The following is a 9921-nucleotide window of genomic DNA, read 5'->3' on the forward strand; positions in this document are numbered from 1 at the left end:
GCAGATGTTACACCTGCTGCTGCTGCATTGCCCTGCTCCTGCTGCCTGTGCTGCTCACACCGTCAGGGTGCCACAGGCCACTGCTGCTGTGCTGATACCACCTATATTTAACCCAAAACACAATTGCTGCATAATTTTTTGGAGGTGTCTGGGCTGAAAATTGCAATGCCCCAGTGGTGCGGTTGGACTTTCGACACAATGTGGGCTGCACGACCGCTGTCTGGAACCTAGGTCTGATGTTAATTGACAGCCATTTTTTTGGGGGGGGAGGGGGATTTTAAGTGCCCACCTCATCAATTAGTGTTACCCTTTAAAAAATAATGGGTATGTATGACGCGGCTGACGTCACACGCTGGCCGCCTCGCGTCATCACGGCGGCCGGCGTGGCAGTACGGCGCATGCGCGCTTTAATCGCACATGCGCAGTACTTTCACGCCGGCCGCCGTGATGACATGAGGCGGCCGGCGTGTGACGTCAGCCGCGTCATACGCGGAAGAAGAAGCCCGACACTCGGCCGAGTGTCGCCCGGGCTGCTGCCGGTCAGCCATTCCGGAGCGGGGACTATGAGAGGAGCCAGGACGCCGTAGTGGGACCTCCCGACCAGCACTGGGCTGGAGAAAGCCAATACCTCCTCCTGGCCCCCAAGTGCTGCAATTATTCACTCCCTTTTATGCAGTCCAGGATTCGCCCTTGCCCCTTTTCTTGTTAATTGTTGTGGCCAGGACTTTCAGACCTGTGTTTTTTTGGCATTTCCTTTTCCTCAAAGTATCACTTACCACTGGGTACATTGCTGCAAATGGGAATGTCACTATTTGTACACACATTACTCAGTGGGCTCAGTGTTTCCTGTGACTCGTGTATAAGTCGACCCGTATACTTTTATGAAGTAAATCAGACCTAAATTTCTAGACTTATACTTGAGTATATACAGTAAGGTGTTACTACAGGTGGCTGGGTGAGCTGTTAGTGGGGACTGTGAAGTTCCATGACATGTAGTAACACCTCTGGGCTCATATGTAGCCAGTTTCAGTTTGGCCTGGTTGTCTAGTAGTGTAATAACATTGCAGGGAATGTACAGTAAGGAATCCTGAGCACTTGTTTTTCAGTTATAAAGTTGTGGAGTTTTACGAGTCAGTGAAGGAGAGGAAGTCATTGATCCGCACAGAGCATGTGACATACGCGGCTGGGATAACACGTTTTAGAGGTCGTCTTTCTGAACTTCCTCTCTGCTGTACTTTCATATATCTACTACTAGAAGAAGGAAGGCAGGCTTGTGAAGGCATCTCTGTATGCAGCCAGCTCTGTATAAGAGAATCTAGCAACATCACAGGTAAGACTAGAGGACTGGAGGCATGCGGACTACAACCCAAGGACAAATTACTGCAGTGACATTGACATGGCTTTGCTGAGCATTTGCTAACCTAGAAAACAGCTGAGAACTATTTAGAACCTAATTGAGCCAGCAAATCCAAACATGCTTTACTAATGTGCTATTAGGTTTGCATCACTTGCGACATATCAGCACATAGTGAGGCATATAGCAAACTTGCAGGTGCGCTACAGCAGTGTGCAGCCCTTGCTAGCACTGACTGAGACTATTTAAACAAAACCTGTAACAAAAAAAAACCTCCCCTGGGGGGTACTCACCTGGGGTGGGGGAAGACTCTGCATCCTATTGAGGCTTCCCCTGTCCTCCTCGGTCCTACGGCGGCGGTGATAAAGCTCCCCGAACAGCAAGGAATTTAAATATTTCCCTTCCCGGATCCAGCTCAGGCGCAGTATTGGCTCTCCGCTCGGAGATAGCCAATCGGTGTCGGCCCGCTCTGCTGCACAGGTGCAAGTCTCCTGTGCCTGCGCAGTAGAGCGGACCAGACAGAGATCGGCTATTTCCGCCTATCTCTGTGCTGAGAGCTGTAACAGCGCCCCTGCTGGAGCCAGGGAAGGTAAATAAATCAGCGCTTGTCAGGCTTGTCGAGGGACCATTGCCGGACACTTCGGGGGAGCCAGCGCTGAACTCCCTGCAGCTACAGGGGAGGCGGAAGCCTCATTGGGACCCTGAGGCTTTTTCCTCCCGACCTGAGTACCCCCAGGGGAACTTTGTTTTGTCACAGCCCAGGTTCTCTTTAAAGAGAATCTGTAACAACCTATAGTAGACTGCAGTAAATTATTCAGGCTAGCCACTTTTAGGGTAAATAGCCTGGTGACAGCATCAGAAACACTTCCTATAGCTATCGATTGCTGTGTACATTAGTATGTAGGCACACTCTCACTCACACTGAGAGTTATCCTAGATTATTGTGTTGAATTCCCTAACCCCTTCCCCCCGGGCATTCTGGGAGACCAGATATTTTTTCTACTGGCTTTAGAGCTCTCAGTAAATGAACGTTCCGCAGAGCTGCACCGGTCAGGATTATAGATGCCGCCACCTGCAATTTCAAAAGATAAATTAGGGAGAGGAAAGATTTTTCAGTAACTATATAATGCATAAACGCTGACTAAATAATGCATAAACTAATATTGTAAAAATAATAAGCAATTTTATTCATTATGTTTTTTGCCTGCAGACTCTACAGTTCCTCTTTAGTAAAAATATATTCTTCCTCCTAGTGCGTGTATATGGCTACAACAGCAGAAACACTTATCCACTAACCTTTCTGTAATTCTCTCTATATTGTGATATCGCCCAGGCAATTGTTAAAAACTATTCAAATCAAGTTTGCTGGATGACTTACAGTATGTCCTGTAGTTTGTTTGTTTGTTTTTTTTCGGTTCAGAAAAATGTTAATAAATCGGGGAGCTATACTGGACACACCTGAATAAGATTAGAATATTTAAAGTGAATGGGAACCGCATTTAAAAAAATGAGACAGATACTTACACAAGGAGAGGGAAGCTCTGGGTCCTATAGAGCCTTCCCGCTCTTCTCCTGGTCCCCTCGTTCCGGTGCTGGCCCGCCCGGTAGCAGTATTTGACTAAATTAGTCAAATACTGCTTTACCCGGCCGAAGGAGGCTTCAGAAGTCTTCAGGGAGCCTGAGTGCTCCTGAAGAAGGGCGGCCCTGTACTGCGCCTGCGCAAGCATGCTCTCTTGCACGCTCACGCCTGTGCAGTATGGAGCCGCATGTCTTTGGGAGGACACGGCTCCTGAAGACTTCCAAATAACCTTTCGGTGGGGGATTCAAACGGGGGGGGGGGGTTGATGGGGAGCCAGCACAGGATAGGGAGCACCAAGAGAGGAGACAGAAGGCTCTATACGACCTAGAGCCTTCCCTCTCCTTAGGTAAGTATTTGCTTCATTTTTTTAATCATGCGGTTCCCATTCACTTTAAAAGCATTTAAAATGGGACTGGATGATATGAATGACCACCCTATAGAAGGTCGCACTCCAACGGAGGTAGAGATGACGCATTTTATTATTATTTTATTATTAAAACTTTTTACAACGCGTTTCGCTGGTATTCTTCGGAATGTAAAGCAAACCTGAACCCAAAATTTAAAGTAAAAATAAACATACACAGGTCATACTTACCTCCCATGTTAGTCTACTCCTCAATCTCTTTCTCCTCTCCTGCGTCTTGTTTGCCCACTGTGATCGATGCATTTTAAAAATGGCAATGACCCTGTAACAGCTTCCGGGTCAGCACACTGTTAAACTGTAATATCACCCACTTGAGCAATAGGGAGAACTGGACATTACCTTACAGATCAGTTGTCCTTTCAGTTATAACTGACAGCAGGGGCGTTGCTAGCCCCAAAGGTCAGTGGCACGTGCCACGGATCTATTCTGGGGTGCCCTGGATGTCCCTCAGGCAGAGTCAGAGCTGTGGAGCCTCTATGGGGGCATGGTGGAAGCTGTGGTGCCTCAACAATGAGAATGCTGGGAGCTGTGGTGCATCAATGGGGGTATGCTGGGTGCTGCAATGCTTCTAAGGGGGCATGCTGGGTGCTGTGGTGCTATGCTAGGTGCTGTGGTGCCTTTACGAGGGCATGCAGGGAGCATGCTGAGAGTTGTGGTGCCTCAATTTGAGACCTGAAGGAACATGGAAAGGGGTCCACTAAAAGATTAGGGGATGCTATGGCGGGACTGCCAGACAACCTGGCATCAGGCCAGCCCACCCAGCAGAAAGCCAGACTAGCCAGCACAGAAGCCAGGTAACTCTGCCTAGTTATGTTTAAGGGGCATTCCCTATTTATGTAATTTGCTGCATTTATTTATTTATATTAATGGAGAGGGGGGGCTTCAACCAACACTTTGTTGGGAAGGCCTACTTAGACTGCTGTTAAGTTCATGTAAATTTGGCTCCACCCATGATCACACCCACATTCTGGTGCATGGCCTCACCAATTGTTTTAGCTGTACTGCCCAAAAGTGCCCCAGATCTTTTAAGATCCTAGCAACGCCCCTGACTGACAGCAACTGATATTTTCAATTCTGACAAAATCTTGTCAGAACTGGAAGGAATCATTGTTAGAGAAAATGGTGAGATCCTGAAAGGAACTAATGGCGCAGTAAGTACGTAATATTCACTTGCAGGTACATTATGTGTATATTTTAAATAATTTTACTCGGTTCAGGTTCCCTTTAAAGTGTACATAAGATGGGCATTATGGGTGTATTTATACTTACCAGGGGATTCCTCCTACCCCATTAGGTGCAGGGGGTCCCTCGCCATCCTTTTCGGCCGCTCCATTTTCTAATAAATCCTCCTGGTATTCTGGTGAGTCCCGGTAATGTGCAGAACGCTCCCAATCACAGAGGTGTGACAGGAGGTGCATGCCCAGCCGAGCATGCGCAGAAGATCGCGGCCGGATGGATTACCGGGGGATGTACTTAAGACGAAAGCGGGTGGAGAGGACGACGAGAGACCCCCCGCACCAAATGGGGCAGTAAGAAACCCTAGGTGAGTAGAAATACACCCACAACACCTATATCAGGTTTCCTTTAAAGATGAACTCTAGTGAAAATAATGTAATGAACAAAAGTACTTCATTTTTACAATGATTATGTATAAATTATTTAGTCAGTGTTTGTCCGTTCTAAAATCTTTCCTCTCCCTGATTTACATTCTGACATTTATCATATGGTGAAATTTTTACTGCTGGCAGGTGGTGTCAGTGGAAGGAGATGCTGCTTGCTTTTTTTAGTAGTTGGAAACAGCTGTTATTTCCCACAATGCAACAAGGCTCCCACAGTGTGATGTCAGCACCATGGTCCTGACATCACACTGTGGGAGGGGTTTCACCACAATATCAGCCATACAGCGCCCCCTGATGATCTGTTTGAGAAAAGGAAAAGATTTCTCATGGGAAAGGGGGTATCAGCTACTGATTGGAATGTAGTTCAATTCTTGGTCACGTTTCTCTTTAATGTGTCAACATACCTCTCACCTACTTTTTGGTCTAATACAAAAACTAATACTGGTCTAATACTGGTACATTAGAGATTGTAAGGTAAGTCAGTCGTATATTGCCATTCCATTGTATAATCTTTGTGTATGCAATTTATTTATTTTTGGTTTCATTTATTTTTATTTGGACATCTCCTATCCAGTCCAGTTCTATGTTTCTCCAGTGTGTTTCCTGTTACATTTCCAGTTGGTCTTCACCAGTGGCGTAGCAATAGGGGGTGCAGAGGTAGTGACCGCATTGGGACCCTTGGGCTAGAGGGGCCCCCGAGGGACCGACCCCTCAAACACAGTATTAGCTATTTATTGGTCCTGTGCTGATAAAATTCAGTTCTATAGTTGATTTGAATAGTAGTGATCATTAAACACACAGTTTCCCATCCCTTTCTTGCATCTCTGATACTGTGGTTGTCCTTGATTGGTTTTGGTGTGTTGTGTTAATTGTTATCTATAGCATGCTTGGAGGGCCACAATACTAAACTTGCACCGGGGCCCACGGTGTCTTAGCTACGCCACTGGTCTTCACACAACTATTTTTATGTTCAGTTACAGATCTCTGCCTTGCAGCTGTCATTGTGTCACAGGACAGTTGTAAGAAGGTAGCTGTCTGCTAATTTTTTTTTTGAAGTTGTAATTAGTAATCAGTGAAAGGTCAACTACTGTCGGACTGCAGTAAAACTGTCATTTAAAGTTCTGGGCCCATATGCAAGTTTTTTCCTAGGAGAAACATTTTCAACTTCTTTATAAAAAGTAGGTGAAAAAGTACTATTAAAATTATTTTGAGTATTTTCTTGCTTGCTGGTTAGTGATGAGCAAAAATGTCAAATAATCGTATTTTTGCATAGTAATTTGCAATTATGATTTAAAATCACTATGTGTAATTTAGGGAAGATTGTAATTAGTTTTGCAAAAGTAATCGGGAACTGCAATCTCGCAAGTTTGCATAATTTAAACATATTTTCATGCTGACTAACTGTTAATACCAGTCATCAAAATTGAAGGTTCCGCTACCACCTATCACAAGGTATCTTGTTGTGTTGCCTGAAAGAGGATTTTCTATCTGGTGTCATCATTTTTTGTCATGTCTCGTTTCAGATCAGCAGAATGTTCCTCAAATTCTCCTTCCTTCTGATATTTGGGATTGGTCTGGGCCTTCCCAAACTCTCATTATGTCAGAACTGGCCAACTTTTCAAAAAAGACACATCAGAACCTCACCAGCCATTGACTGTGGTACCGTCATGAATCAGGCCTTGTTCTACATAAGAGGCCATTGCAAAGCGTTCAACACCTTCATCATCTCATCCCCTAGCAACGTACAGGCCATCTGTAGCGGGGTTGCGGGCCGAAGTGATGTATCGAGCACTACAACCTTCCGACTAGTCAACTGCATTCGTGTTTCTGGTCACACACCGCCTTGTCCATACAGATCCAGCCCTGACATGAACGTGATATGTGTAAGATGTGAGAACAGGTTGCCAGTACACTTTGTCAAAATTGGGAAATGCTAAAGTGTGACCACCATAACTGTGTATTACCTCTTTTTTTTTTGTTTTGTTTCCTGAGGCACTTGTGTATTTGCATTTCTGCTGCCCTCATCTCAGCTGTAAGGCAAGTGCAGCAGTACAGGGGCCACAGATGATGTAGGTTTTCCCCATATATGGCATTCATTTGTACACATCTTTCTATGCACCGCCCTTCCTCTCTTGAATGGCAGGGTTGGCTGGTTTGGCTTGGGGGGTGGTTCTGCATTATGTAGAAGGCAATTCCTGCAATGCCTCTCATTCCATGACACAATCTGCAGTGGTGCAGTTTACTCTTTGTAAATGTTTGTTGATTTGTAATAAACCTGCCTGAAACATCATATGTGTGTGGATCTCCTTATTTGCATTGTGGAGCTTAGGTACAGTGACCAGATTTTTCTTGACTCAACCTGGGGCTGAGAGGGGTGCTAGTGCAGCGGACGAAGTGTGCCGCGCCAAAAAATGGGCGTGCCCATGACCACAGTGGGAGAATGGATGTGTCCATGACATGGTGTGGGCAGAGCAAACTGTAATGTAACTCTGAGGCAGTGGGTCAGAGTTTCCTCCCAAAACAGATAGGCAATGTGACCCTAAAGGTAATTATAGGCAATGTTCCCCAAACGCATAAGAAAGCAGTGTTCCCACAATGATATGGTGAAATGGAAGATTTGCATCATGGATGTAACTCCATGACATGACTATGTACTCTGTAAAGTGCTGTAGAAGATGCAAGTGCTACATAAATGCATAACAATGATATGGCAGGACATTAGACTTTGACTATAGCTGGGATTAGATTGTGAACTCTGCCAAGGACATGGCTACATTCTCTGTAAAGTGCTGCCTCAGATGCCAGTGCTATATAAATACATAATAATATCGTAGGACATTAGACTATGACTATGGTGGGATTAGATTGTACGCAAAGCTGCTGATGCTATAGAATTAGCATATCAGTTAATAATCATGAACCCCCAAAATGCAAAATGCTGGAACAATAACCCCAAAGTTTCAAATGCAGTCTCATCAAATAATAACTGCAGTAACCGTTACATCTGACCCATGAATTGCAATAACCGTTACCTCCAACAAATGAAATGCAACTACCGTTACCTCTGACACATGAAATGCAGCAGAAAACGATTACTCTGACTCCGCAAACGGTAAATGAGGCAAACATTACCTCATGCGGCCACAGAGTCCCACGGCTGAGACACCCAGCGGCCAAAAGTGGGACATAACCTGGGACACATTGCAGCCTGAGACAGGGGACCCTGAACCTAGGACGTGTCCCAGGTAAAACGGGACGTCTGGTCAGGGTAGTGTAGGATGCCTTTAACCTGCATGTATATATGCTAGTGCTGCAATACTGAAAGTGGATGGAACTGTAAAGAAAAAAGTGCCCCGTCCCCCATGGGGTACGTCCCTTGAAATGGGGAAGCCTCTGGATCCTAATGAGGCTTCCTCCAGTCCTCTACAGCCTTGGAGATCCAGCGCTGGTGGCTCCTGAAAATTGTCTGGTGCACAGGCGCAGTAGGGGCTTCAGCGCACAGTGATATTTACCAATCCGTGCTCCTGCGCAAGCGCAGTACAAGCTTCCCCTTGGGCTCCAGCCAAAATAGCCAAGCCTGATCCGGTCCAATTTACTGTGCAGACACAGGAGAGCGGACCTGATAGGGCTTGGCTATGTCCACCAGAGGCTGAGGGGAAGCTTCTACAGGAACACGGATTGTTAAATATTGCTACACGCTGTTTGGGTGGCTGCCAGCACTGGATCCCCAAGGCTGATGAGGATGGGGAATCTTCATTAGGACCCAGAGGCTACCCCCTCCTGAGGTAATTACCCCCCAGGGGCACTTTTTTTCCTTACAGGATTACTTGAAGTTACATAGTTATTTGGGTTCAGAGAAGACATACGTCCATCTAGTTCAACCAGAAAAAAAAGTACAACACCAGCCTGCTCCCTCATATATCACTGTTGATCCAGAGGAAGGCGAAAAACCCTTACAAGGCATGGTCCAATTAGCCCCAAAAGGGAAAAAAATTCCTTCCCGACTCCAGATAGCAATCAGATAAAATCCCTGGATCAACATCATTGGGCATTACCTCGTAATTGTAGCCATGGATGTCTTTCAACCCAAGTGAAAATTAAATAACAGATACCTACCTATGGCAGGGGAGGCTCTGGGTCCTATAGAGCCTTTCAGTTCCTCTCATGGTCCCCTCATTCCAGCAGGGTCAATGGGTCGAATACTGCTCTGTAAGGGTAAGGGAGCACTCAGGCTCGGGTTGCTCAGTTCTGCACATACTTGAGTGCACGCACAGTACAGATTCACCCGTCTTCAGGAGCAATTCAAACAGGGGTGACATCGCTAGAACAGGGGGACCATGAGAGGAACGGGAAGGCTCTACAGGACCCAGAGCCTTTCCTCTCCTTAGGAAAATATCTCTTTTTTAATTTCATTTTCGCTTCAGTTTTGCTCTATGGACGGACAGAGTTTATTCCATTTAACACTGATACTTCCTCTTACAGGTTGGAAAGAGGAAGAATCTGAGTTAAATGAAACCCACCATGTTCTGCTGTTTCATGCTTAAATGGTGCCTTACAAAGTACACAGTCACTGAATGTTCTCAGAGAAGTTCACATTCACACTCTAATCCTTAAACATAGTCATTGTATAAGAGTAATTTGAGGAGGGTGGGGTGACTTATCTGTATGTTTTGGGGTTATCTGGTTCCAATACACATGTCCAACAAAGTCCACTACCAACACCACAACATAACCGATGCCACATCAAACTGTTTACACTATTTTTTTTCTGCCCACCAACCAACTAAATGACCAACTCATTTGCATACTGCGCATGCAAGGGGTATGACGGACTGTGCGATATAACCACATTCAAAAAAAGCACACGTTGTCCAAATGACTTGTACACATGAGGTCAACTGCACGATATTAGCCCAACAGTCATGCAAGTTAATCCACCAGATGG

The 9921-nt window shown here is 45.6% G+C and overlaps 1 long non-coding RNA gene across 1 annotated transcript; it reads left to right on the plus strand.

Annotated features, from left to right (window-relative positions):
- Positions 1-1223: 1223 nt before the first annotated feature.
- LOC137543731 (uncharacterized) lies at positions 1224-7266 on the plus strand. Its single transcript, XR_011025573.1, has 2 exons — positions 1224-1330; positions 6500-7266. It is a non-coding gene; the product is annotated as an uncharacterized lncRNA (long non-coding RNA).
- Positions 7267-9921: the final 2655 nt, after the last annotated feature.

Source organism: Hyperolius riggenbachi, unplaced genomic scaffold (assembly GCF_040937935.1).
Source record: "Hyperolius riggenbachi isolate aHypRig1 unplaced genomic scaffold, aHypRig1.pri scaffold_192, whole genome shotgun sequence".
Lineage (NCBI taxonomy): Eukaryota > Metazoa > Chordata > Amphibia > Anura > Hyperoliidae > Hyperolius > Hyperolius riggenbachi.